Source organism: Rattus norvegicus, chromosome 6, assembly GCF_021556685.1.
Source record: "Rattus norvegicus strain SHRSP/BbbUtx chromosome 6, alternate assembly SHRSP_T2T, whole genome shotgun sequence".
Taxonomy (NCBI): domain Eukaryota; kingdom Metazoa; phylum Chordata; class Mammalia; order Rodentia; family Muridae; genus Rattus; species Rattus norvegicus.
Window position 1 is genome coordinate 145,853,738 of NC_141539.1, and position 12,964 is coordinate 145,866,701.

The following is a 12,964-nucleotide window of genomic DNA, read 5'->3' on the forward strand; positions in this document are numbered from 1 at the left end:
GGAAGAGGGAATGTTGCAGAATTGCAGAGCTGTAAGAGCCATATTAGAAACCCTTAGTGTTATTCTGAATATTTTTATGTTTATGACCGTGATCAGTAAAATCACAAATAGGCTAATTAAAGCAAGTTTCTTTAGAAAAATAAAGATATTTAACTCACCACATTTGGTCATATGCCTGTTGAAAAAGAATGTTTTTTTCTTTGATAATTACAGAGGCAGAATCAGAGCCATCAAGGAACTTGGTACTTACAAGGTCAATACTAGTTGATATGTTTCCAAAAAACTGTACAAGAAAAGAGGTTTCAATATTTCATTGAGCAAAAATATACAAACTGCTCTCTTGGGGTCTGAGAGTCCTTGACCAGGGAGAATGATTCCATCGTGGAATCTGAACTTAGCTTTCCTGCCAACATCACATCTTGAGAGTCAGGATACCACAGAAGATTGCTAGGAGGAATGCTATATTTGAGGATCATCAGCTGGGACAGATTATGGAAGGCAAGCCTGTCAACCTGGGTTGGAAATGTCACAGGATAGGTAGGTAGGTATTTCCCGCAGGCTATGCTAAACATATCATGATAGGGGAATTGCAAGGAAAGTTACTATGTGGTGAGAGCTAAAACTGCCAACATGAGCTCAAATGTTTCCAAAAACAGTCTCACTTATCACTGCACATGAAAAGGCTTCTATATTTCATTGAGCAAAATAATACATATTTATTTAGTGAGCCATCAGACTGGTAGGGAGGGGGAGTTCTGGAGAGGAATTGTTTATTTTCCCTAAGAGTCTTTGGTTTCCACTAACTCAAGAGCAGACTTAATGTGAAGTTGAGCAGATACAGGGTCATATTCATCATTGGCCAAATGCCCCCCCTTCAGGCATTTCAAGTTCATTACCCTTTGTGCTCTGTAATCCCATGAGACCAATGGTAAAAGCTACCCACTGGATTCTCCTGTAGTTACTCATTTGCATGGATACTCATCTGAAAAATCACATATTCAGTAGTTAGCATTTGAGAATTTGCCTGTTTAGATTTCTGATAAGACTAAGGAGAAGCAGTCCAAAGTCTTAACAAACATGATTAAAATCTCTTGGTGTGTTATCTTTTCCCTTCATTTTGATCATAATACCAATGTCCAATGTTGTTTTTAGTTTGGAATTTACTCATGGTTCGGAAAACTTCATTGCCATCTTTTGTACTTTGACATTTAGATCTCCGAAATCTATTGTTGTGAGTATTTTTTTCAACCAGCACTTCTGCAGCATCTACTTCATGTCAAGCCTTTACTAGAAGATATAATAATTAGGAAATTAAAAGATAAAGGAAAAATATGGATGCATGTGAGTATTGTGAAAATATTGTAAAAGAGGTATTGTGAGGGTGGGAGAGAAAAGCATAACTACATAAGAAAACAACTTTAGTTGGTGGTAGAAAGGCTGGATCTGAAAGATCGTTGTAGGTGTGATAGACAGAAAAGGCTAGACCAGTGATTCTCAATCTGTGGGTCATGACCTCTTTGAGGGTTGAAAGACCTTTTTGCAGTGGTTGCCTAAGACCATCAGAAAATACAGATATTTATAGTATGATTAATAACAGAAGAAAAATTTGTCATGAAGCAGCAATGAAAATAATTTTATGGTTGAGGAGTCACCACAACATGAGTTATATTAAAGAGTCACAGTACTGGAAGGTTGAGAATCCTTGGGCTAAAGAACACAGTCCAGTAATCACACAAGTTCAAATTCTATCAAGGACCTAGAACATTCTCTGAGGAAATAGTAGGTGGGAAGGCCCCCCACCTTTACTAGAAACAAGATCTATTGAGTATGGTGGTTGAGAGGAAGAGTTGGTCAAAGAGATTTGGAGTCTGTCATGAAAGCTCTGATATGCATTTTATTCTATTGATGAAAAAGTGGTTATTGAAATTGTAAATCTGAGACATGCAATGATGAGCCCTGTTGTGACTTATGTGGGGATAAAATGGAGTTTAGAGAAAATTCTGGCAAGGGGTAGAGACCAGAGTCCATTGCAGGACTGCTGTGAGATCTGGTACACTTCTGAGATGTGACTAATACACATGTAGAATTGGCAGGACCTGGAGACGAAGGCAGTAGAACATCCATTCTTTCATCCAGCAGTTTGTAGAGCTCCTGTTCAGTGCCGGAGGCATTTTAGATATTGAGGGCATGAAAGTTAAAGGCAAAGTTCCTGCCTCTATGAAGCTTGCATTCTAGTGTGAGAAATAAGAATAAAGACTACCAATATGCACATTCATAACAGATTATGTGACATTAAGTGCTCCGAAGAAAAATAAAGCATGTGACTTTAGACCTTGAAACTTTGGCTTTCGGCCCATGGAACCCTGCTCTTTTGGCCATGGAAGAAAGCCAGTCTAATAAGATAGGAGGATCAGAAGAATAGGATATGGGTCCCCAGCCAATATTCAGTACAGTCTGCTGGGATGGAGTCGGGGGCACCTAAACTGAACCTTCTGCTGACAGCAGCCATGTGAGTGAGCCCAGGGGAGGTCAGCAGACAACCTGCCTAACCAACTCAACACCATGAGAAATCACACACCCATTGCTAGTGGTCACAGCGTTTGAGAAACTTACAAACAGAAAACATGAATAGAAGAAAGCTATTACTCAAGCATGATTTTGGTGTAACTAATACTTGATACAAGTTGGTTAGGTCAACTAGGAGACAAAAATTAAGGGAGAAAAAAAAACATTTAGAATGACTCCAGATTTGAAAGTTTTGGGTCACTCCAGATTGGAATAAATTTTTATCATTATTTTGAGGGTATTAATCCTGATGAGACTATAAATCTGTCCTTTAATATTTGAGGGCTGGGAAGATAGCCCAGTAAGTAAAAATTTTGCTGCATTAGCATGAAGATCTGAGTTCAGATTAAAGCAGCCAAACAAACACCAGGCCTGGAAGCATGTGCCCATGATTCCAGCCTCAAAGAGATGGAAACAGAAAATTACTGTGGCTTGCTGGACAGCCAGTCTAGCTGGAAAGTTTTAAGTTAAGTAGCAGACCCTGTTTCAAAAAATAAGGTAAAGGAGGATTTGGAGACATGACTCAGCCCGAAACAACATTTTTTCTCTTGCAGAGGACCCAGGATTTGTTCCTAGCACTCACATGGTAGCTTACACTTGCTTATTACTCCAGCTCCAGGTGTTTCATATGTGATGTGTGCACATGCATGCAAGAAAGCACTCAAATATAAAATAAAAATAAATACATCCTAAAAATGAGGTAGAAAGTGATAGCAAGGTAGAGGAAGACTTCTAGTCTACACATACATGCTCACACACACATGTACATCTGTGATGGGATCATATATACAAACATACACATAGAATATTTAAAAATAACTTAGAAAGTATAGGCTTCAATGAGATAATTCATTAATTTGATACATTTTAAGTTAAGAATAACCACTAATATAACCTGTAACTTCAGATGTTGGGAAGTGGAGGTGAAAGGATCTAGAGTTTGAGGTCAGCCTGGGTTACATAGTAAGTTTTAGGGTAGCCTAGTCTATCCAAGAGCCTGCTTTAAAACAACATGACTAATTAGTATGTAGTTACACTTGTTAATGTTTTGATTGTCGTTTGTATAACAAGATCTGGGAATGTGGTAGAGTGTTTGCCTCATAACACATTAAATTGGACATGGTGGTTTAAGTTTTCAATCCAAGTACCTTAGAGGTAGAGGCAGAAGGATCAAAACTCAAGGTCATCCTCAGATACCTAAGGAGTTCAATGCCTTATCATGACTGGTCCTATATCTTGCTTGTTTATGGTCTTTAACTGTAAGCCCTTCAACTACCTGGAGTACAGCATTCCCTCATTTTTTTTCACGTGTGATGTTACTAAGTTTAGAGCCACATGCAAAGAACAAGACCAGCACATATCTTATTTTTTAGGCCTTAGCTCAGAGTGTCTGTATGAATTGCAGTGGTTATACTAAATATGAAGGGCCTGCCCCTCCATCAAAGGAAGGAGAACTTTCTTGGAGTGTGGAGTGCTTATCTAGGTCACAGCTTTATTCTCAAGGACAAGTGGCGTGCCTGAGTATGGCATTGTCTAGCATTTCTAGTGTGGTTGAATACAGGGTTGAACAATGACTGCAGGGTATGGATGAAGGAAAAGATGGAGGCAGAGGTCTTTCTCTGTCTGATCTTCAACCTTTCTTTCACAAGAACAGTGTCGCTAACCACATTATTCTGATTATGAGTCAATACTGGAGTCCCAAAAAAAAAAAAAAAAAAAAAAAAGCTGGGGCTTCTACTATATCCATGGGCCTTTGGATACTGTCAGGTGTTACTCAGTACAATATAAGCCATTCAGTTAAATTCAAATTTCAGGTGACACCAAACCTGTATATGAATAAATAGAAGTAATGATTTACATTTATTTGGAATTAAATTTTATTTCACTTCCTCAATTTACATTTGCTAAATCTGGCAGCTATATTTTTTCCTTTTCTTTATTAACTTGAGTATTTCTTATTTACATTTCGATTGTTATTCCCTTTCCCAATTTCCAGGCCAACAACCCCCTAACCCTTCCCCCTCCTCTTCTATATGGATGTTCCCCTCCCCATCCTCCCCCCCATTACCTCCCTCTTCCCAACAATCACATTCACTGGGGGTTCAGTCTTAGCAGGACCAAGGGCTTCCCCTTCCACTAGTGCTCTTACTAGGATATTCAATGCTACCTATGAGGTTAGAGTCCAGGGTCGGTCCATGTATAGTCTTTGGGTAGTGGCTTAGTCCCTGGAAGCTCTGGTTGGTTGGCATTGTTGTTCATATGGGGTCTTGAGCCCCTTCAAGCTCTTCCAGTCCTTTCTCTGATTCCTTCACCGGGGGTTCTCAGTTCAGTGGTTTGCTGCTGGCTTTCGCCTATGTATTTGCTGTATTCTGGCTGTGTGTCTCAGGAGAGATCTACATCCAGTTCCTGTCGGCCTGCACTTCTTTACTTCATCCATCTTGTCTAATTGGGTGGCTGTATATGTATGGGCCACATGTGGGGCAGGCTCTGAATGGGTGTTCCTTCAGTCTCTGTTTTAATCTTTGCCTCCCTATTCCCTGCCAAGGGTATTCTTGTTCCCCTTTTAAAGAAGGAGTGAAGCATTCGCATTTTGATCATCCGTCTTGAGTTTCATGTGTTCTGTGCATCTAGGGTAATTCAAGCATTTGGGCTAATAGCCACTTATCAATGAGCTGGCAGCTATATTTAAAGTCATTTCCTGTACTTGGCTAGGAAGACTATCTGCAGCAGAAATCATCTCCAACTTCATGGTTCTGTCCTGTTTATGGGACTTCTCTGAGTTCTATTAGCTGTAGGGTGAATATAAAGTGTAGAAAGTGGAGCAGGAACTAACCCCCCACCCCATCCCCTTCTGTGGCTCCCATTTTTTTATTCCTGGCTTTATTTGGTCTTATGACCAAATCATAAGCCCTTTTGGAGATATCCATGACTGATAAGCTTAAAATGTTTCCCCCACTAGGGATGCTTACATTGCAGACAGGTACCAGCAAAATAATAGTTTATAACTGAAAATTGAATTTTTTCTAAGTTAATATTAGAAGCGGTTATAGTGGTAAAAATTACTGTTGTTCTCTTGAAATTAACTACTCTACTCATCCTTTCATTTGTGTGTATGTATGTGTGTGTGTGTATATATATATATATATATATATATATATATATATATATATATATATATATTGTATTCAGGCCCCAGAATCCTGGGCAATGGTTAGAAGAAAAGGACTCCTCTGAGGTTTTTAAGACTTTTTATTAAGTGAGATAACAAAAAAAAGAGCTCCTTCTAATTTTAAAATACATATAGAGAAGACCTTCCTTTCATTAAATGTCCATTGTATAAAGTGTTCTCAGATATCATTACCAGAAAAATCAATTGGATCATATTAAGAGAAGTGATGGTAAGTGGCTTGTCCTAAGAAGGCAAGGAACCTGGAAATGACAAAGCCATGACTCAAAAATTAGGTTTTGGTCTGTTGCTTTTCTTAAAATTTGAGAGCCAATCCATTTTCTGTCACATCATGCTGTCTAGGCACCATGCAGTCCCCGTCATGGGAAGCCCCAAGCTCCCCTCAAAGCTGTTGGATTTGGGTTTTGGTTATGGTTGCTGTAAATCCTCTGTGGTTAAGTGTCTTTTGATTGCAAAGTTTTGGGAAAAAGCAATAATGCCAGATCACTTTAGTGACACAGATGGGAAATGATTCACAATCATACACCATTGGGCAACTCAGTTTGCATACAGGGTTTTCTTGTCAAGAGTGGATTGTTCTTCACTCATGATTGAGGCCACAGTGAGTGAAAGACATGATACCAGCACTCAGATACATGTCTAAGGCTGGGTGAAGGTCATCTAAAGGGGAAGTGAAATGGATTTGTGATATAGGGGACTTCATCTCTGGTGCTCTTTTACTGCCCATTTGGGGCAACCTGTTCTTTCATGTCCAGAGGGTCTGGTTATAAGGAATTGGGAAGACTTCTTTATTGTTGTGCTATCTTTCGAATACTAAGAATGGAATTACTTCCAGATACATTAAATTTTTAATATTGAGCATATGAAAAAGGATTGAGTTGAATTCTAAATGGAGCATCCTGAATATTGAAGCACATTGGTGAGCAATGTATTTTGGGAAGCCACATAATTAGAAAAAGGCAACTATATAGATAAATTCAATATTTTATATTAAGAGTTGGTTAGTATTATACAATTAATGAACTCATGACTTAAAGTTTATGAGTGTGTTGGCCTTACTTGTAATCCAAGAATTCAAGAAGCTGAGGCAGGAGAATACTGAGTTTAGGCTAGCATGGGTAATGTAATAAGACCCTATTTCATAAGCAGACATCCAAAGAGAACTTTAACATATGTTTTAAAACATTACAAATAGTTGGTAAGTATTGGAATCAATATTATTAGGTCAGTTTAGAAAGGAAAGCAATGTACAGCTATCCATATGTAAAACAGGAATTCAGATGTGAAGGTAAATAGTCATTGTCTTCATAAAATACATTATTAAGGAAAGTAGAATTATATGGGATTTGGAGCAGAAAGCACTAAGGTGGAGCTTTAATGTTGAATTTTATGACACAAAATCTCCTGGAGATATTAGTATGTACTACTATGGAATGTAGCTTGGGCCAGAATGAACTAGTAGATGGCCTAATTGAACCAGTTTTGGAAATAGACAGCCCTTCCTCTTGTTCTGATATTAGGTCAGTCCTTTGATTTCTATGGACCTCATTTTTTTCCCTTTGTGAATGGGAAGATTAAAAGACCAGCAAGTTATTTTTCAAATTTTCTAATAAATAAGATGATATTTAAAATATGTAGAAAATTGATACTCAAGACCCAGTGGTGCTTATAATTCTTTTTCTTTTTTTCTTTTAAAAGATATCTTTTAAATAATTCTGACTAAATATAATGAAGTGTTTGTAGCTTCCAGATCAAAATCCTGACTTCTAGCAATGAAATAAGACTAAAAATGATAGCAAGCTGAGACAAGTGTAGTTTTAAAATCTGGTTTTGCCATGCTATGTGTGCATAGGGATTGAGGAAACAAGTATTTCTATATGAGCTATTTAGAAGGAATAAATTCATGGGCCATAAGTGATTTAGAAGACATAGCTGTCATGTCTACTCTATATTTGGACTCAAAACATATAATTGAATTTCTCAACATCAGCATACATATTTAATGTCATCATTTATGATATAATATACTTCATTGTATAAATATATAATATATACCAATATATACCATAATAGTATACATGCTAAAATTTGATTTATTAACATAGGACACATGGTAATACATAACTGTTACATATAGATGGAATAAAGCAAATTTCACTAAACAAGCTAATTGACAGCATGAATTCATGGGATACCAGTGGCAATAATGATCATCTATTTTCCAAATGGGAGAAATTTTCTGGAATTTACCAAAGTCGTGTGCCTTAAAATTCTAGAATGAAGGTGTCAGGGCAGGGAGAAAAAGCTGAATTTAAGAGACTAAATAATTACATATTGCAAAATAGTATACATGCTACACATGCCAGGATAAGAGAAGCTACTAAATATTATTTTCAGTTAGCTCCCAGTTCTTCAAATACCCTACTTTAGAGGGACCAGCAAGGAGACTGGAAAGGAGGATGCTAGGGATGGAAGTAGAGGTCATGTGGCATCTTTGGGATATTTTGAAGATTTACTTTTCTGTGAGATGGAGAATCACAGAATGGTTTGAGAAGAGGGTGGCATGATCTGGCATGTTTTAGTAGGCAATGATCAAAAGGTGCTATGGTCAGAGTAGTTAGGACATTCATAATAATCTGATGTACAGTTATGTGTCTCTGGATCAGAGTGCCTGCATCCTAGTAGTAACAGAGTCTGTATTTACTATGGAGAGAAAGAGTAATAGAATTCCCATTCAGTAAGTATGAAAGCAAAAGAGAAATAAGGGCTAAGTACAAGATTACAAGAATTCAGTAAAAGAGACCGACACTGACTGGGAAGAAGAAACCCTAAGGTGTGCTCTGGAGAAAAAGAGGGAATAAGCTTGTGATTAGACATATTCACTTATGATATGCTCATTCGGTGGTTCAAGTGGAAGAGAAGAGGCAGGGGGATGAGCTTAATGTGAGGCTTAGAACGGGTTGTATAGATTTGTTTGCCAATGAAATAAGACAGGAAACTGGATGATATCTTTTTTAACAAGGACAGTCTTGCAACATGTATTCCTTCCTGTATAGAAGCTGGGAAGAGTAGGAAGGGCTCTGGACGAAGTGGGCAAGAAGTGACCATTTGGGAAGAAGAACATCAAGAGGGATTTTCATCCTAGCTACCAACTGGAAAAAAAAGTGATTCACAAAGTGAGGCAAACTTCCCTGTCCCAAGAGTTGCTTGTTGGGGAAATGATTTCTTAGTCAGGCCATGTACAAATTACAGGCAGTCTGACAACTTATTTAAGTGGGATGTGGAGCAAACAGTTTCATCTTTTACCTTCACGGGACCTGAAACTAGAGTTCACACATTGTCTATCTAACGTTAAAAAGTGACAAATCAAGATAGCAAATACCAGACATCTGGCTACCATAGGTAATGATTAGGAAGAAAGCCCCAGAAAACGGTAGAATCCTTAGCCCTGAAGTAGTCTAACCACTGAACAAATGCCAGCTGCCCCATCATCCTCATCAAAGTTGGCAAGAGAGGAAGGATTAGTTGGGAGATTTTAGCATCGCACTGAGAAATATTCTACAGTCTAGCAATTTTCTGTCAATGTAATGGGGTCTATACTGCTCTGACCTTCACAGACATGTATCTAGAGCAAACATTCCAACTAGAAAACAAAACCAATTGAACTGTGAGGTCAAGTTGGTCTGGGGCTTACAATAGCTATCTGGGTACAGAGCTGTCTTTAAATCCCTCATAGGGAGTGGGCTGGAGTGTATCCTTACACTCAAATATAAAGGATAGCATCCCTCACTACATGTTTATATCAAGACAGTGGCATGCCAGAATTCGATATCATATACAGCTGTGATTGATGATATATTCAAGCTGTGTTTAGCATGACCTAATATATGAATTTATGTATGTTTTATGAATATATATATATATTTATGCATTGAGCAACTCTAAAATAGTAGATATGTACTTGAAAGGTGTAAGAGATGGTTTACAAAATGAAACATGATAATACCTGAGTTGTGTTTTTTTCATTTTTGTTTTTGGTTTGATTTTAAAACCGAATATACATTGTTTTTAGAACTAGAAAAAAACTTTAGGAAAGAAAAGTGACATATAGATGTTTTCTTGTACACAAAGTCATAATGTATGATCTTTCTACATATTTAAATCAGATTAGCAGACTTGGGAAGTACGTGTTTATAACTTTATTCCTCTTAATGAAATCTGAGTTATCTGCATTTAATATAAAAGGACAACAAAACGCCCTTCTCCTTCATAGATCTACAATCTATGACAAGACCCCTTTCCAAGTTTCTTCTCAAACCCTTGCTATTTTTCCTATCATTGTTTACTGAACACTGCAGGAAGTTCTTGTTTGTTCCACAAACCAGTAGAGACTTGAGCTTTCTGGGACCATTTCTGATAAGAGCTCTTATCCCTTTGGCTCTCTGCATCCTGCTGCAGTCTTTAATTTTAATATCAAAGAGACATCATAGCTTTCTTGAGGCATAGGATATTCAGGAAATGTGTCACAGATGCAAATGTACAAACTTACCCCCCAGTCGATCACTGCTCTGGGATAGGTTTCTGCAGAGAATGTCCCCTACTGGGCATGACTTATGACCCTACACATTTCCAGAATGCCAAACTAGAAGTATGTCTCAGACAGCTTCTTGTTTTTCTCCCTGCTTGTTTCGCAGGAGGACTCCAAACTTTTCTGCATTCTGCCCTTTTAGGACTCAAATGAACATTTTAAGACAAAAAGCTTATTAAATTAAAACAATTTATTTAATGTATGTAATAATTCTTATTACAATCATGCCTTGAATCTCTCATCACCCTTACCAAACCCTTTCCCATCCATATAGGTCCTTTTTCCACATTCCTGCCTATTTGTTTTATTTTGTGACCCATTATGTTTAACTAAGGCTGTCTGGGTGATCATGGGTTTTGAATGATCTATTATTAGAGCCTGGTAAGTTTACTTATTAGTGGGTATGAAACTGAAGACAGTGACAGTCTCTCTCCTAGAGTATATTGGTAGTAAATAGTTCATCAAGGACAGGTAGGGCACCATGCCTTCCTGATGTATGATCGACTGTTGACAGGTCTATTTTTGTGGTGTAGGCCCAGTGCAAGCAGCTGAACTTGCTTTGTGGTCATGGTTGCAATGACTATGTTATTCTTACAAGATAGTATTTGGCAGCTCTTTTCCCAATCTTTTGCCTCTTCTATTTTCTCTTTGTCTATGTTCTCTGAGCCACCAAGGGAGGGGTGGCATAAATATCTTGCTTAGAACTAAACACTCAATGGTCTTATTCTTAGCGCACCTTGACCAGCCATAATTCACTTCGTTAGCTACCATTCATTGCAAAGTCTACCTTCTGTGATAAAGACTAAGGAGAACATTTGTGTATTTATATAAATATAACTATTTAGAATGTTGGTTAGCACCTTGTCAATTTAGTAAAACAATAAGTTATCCTTTAGGGCCTAAGATCTCCTTAGCCATGTGTTTTTGACTAGATTTAAAGTGCCAGGTATAAATTTCCTCATAATCCAATCATAGACTACTTGGTGACCTCCACCATGGTTAGGTTACTACTGCTCCAGTGAACACATCTTGCCTTTCATGTTAATATTATAGTTCATAGCTTTTCTTCTCTGGTTGATTGTTGCTGCCCCAGGTCTGCTTTTCACCTCAGGGTATTCAGGTTCGTTGCTCACTGTATCACAGTCACATCAGGACTGTACTAGAGGGAGTGAAGTTTGACTGGGCAGGCAGATTAGTCAGGATCTTGGTAGGCATGAGTAAGGGAGAAACAGCCTTCTCTGGAGACAGTTTTCAGTAAAACAGCTCTCCTTATTGGGGGTGTGTGTGGTATATAAACAATGGGGAGTGGGTAGGGGTTTTCAGGGTGAGTGTATATCAGTGTCTGTGTTGAGGTGGTGGGAATGCTTCATTTGCATGAAGAGGAATTCCAGGTGCTTTCTGGATATGTCTGTATTAGAAGAGAGGAAGTTTATCCTGAAACTTGACCACCAGGCTACATGGCCACCTCAAGAGTGACAGAAGTGGGGTCATGAGGCTTCTGTGGACTGGGACACAGAGTGAGGAAGAAGCAGTCCTACTCCTGGCGGTTTTGACAAAATTTCAAGATGTGAACATGTCTTGACCTAACTCTTGCTCAGTACCAGTTCCCTCAGTCACATGGCTTTCCAGCCCCACAGCCTGTATAACATATTCCAGCACTGTGAAAGGTAGCAAGAAGGAAGCTTCAATTTAATTACAACTTGGTTTCTCTATACTTTGTTTTTTTTATCTTTTAAAAACTTTTATTTTTATTTTTGAAAATTTCATACATATATAGTCATATTCTCTATACTTTGTAATGAAGACACACTATAATTATTTCTCAGCTTACTCTTTCAATCTAGGATATTAATCTCTGGTGACAGAAAGTATTTCCTTATTATGTTAGTGAAGACTTGTTTGGGATTAATTTCTGTGTGATTAACAAATAATTATGTCTAACTGGATGATTTTTTCCAATATAAGGGCATAGGACAGACTGTATAGTAATAGCTTAGAAACTTAAACATACAATGTCATGCACAGACACACACTCAGCCTCATACACACAATTGCTATGCAACCACAAATGTACAAACAGAATAGCACAAACACACACAACACACACACACACACATACACACACACATACACACACACACACACTCACCCCATATAGCTAAAGATCCAGAGGCAATGTTAGGTGTAAGATAAATGAAGCAAAGAGTTTGCCATTTGCAACATATGATAAGTTTGCCTGATTTGGATTAATGCAAGGGAAAGATTATAAAATTGAGAATCTGGAGATCCAAGGTATAGAACTGGTGACTCTTGTCTTCATGAGAGCCTATAGTACTCAGTGACAAATGCTTCCTTGGGGTCCCCTTTTCCATATTTGTATTTCTATCCCACCTTGATCAGACATAATCACTAAATTTGCTTGTCTTCCTCAGACCTTATAGCAAGGACCATGACAGTTAGAGTCCTTGCTCAGAACTCTAGGTATACTTTGCATATAGAGAATTATTAGAATTCTAGAAGCCCTTTTCCACATGAGGTGCCATGCCTAAATCTACTGGATGGTAGGTTCCTGTCAAGCCTTCTAGTTCCCAGCAGATGTTTTCCACCAGATATTTGGGGAAGGC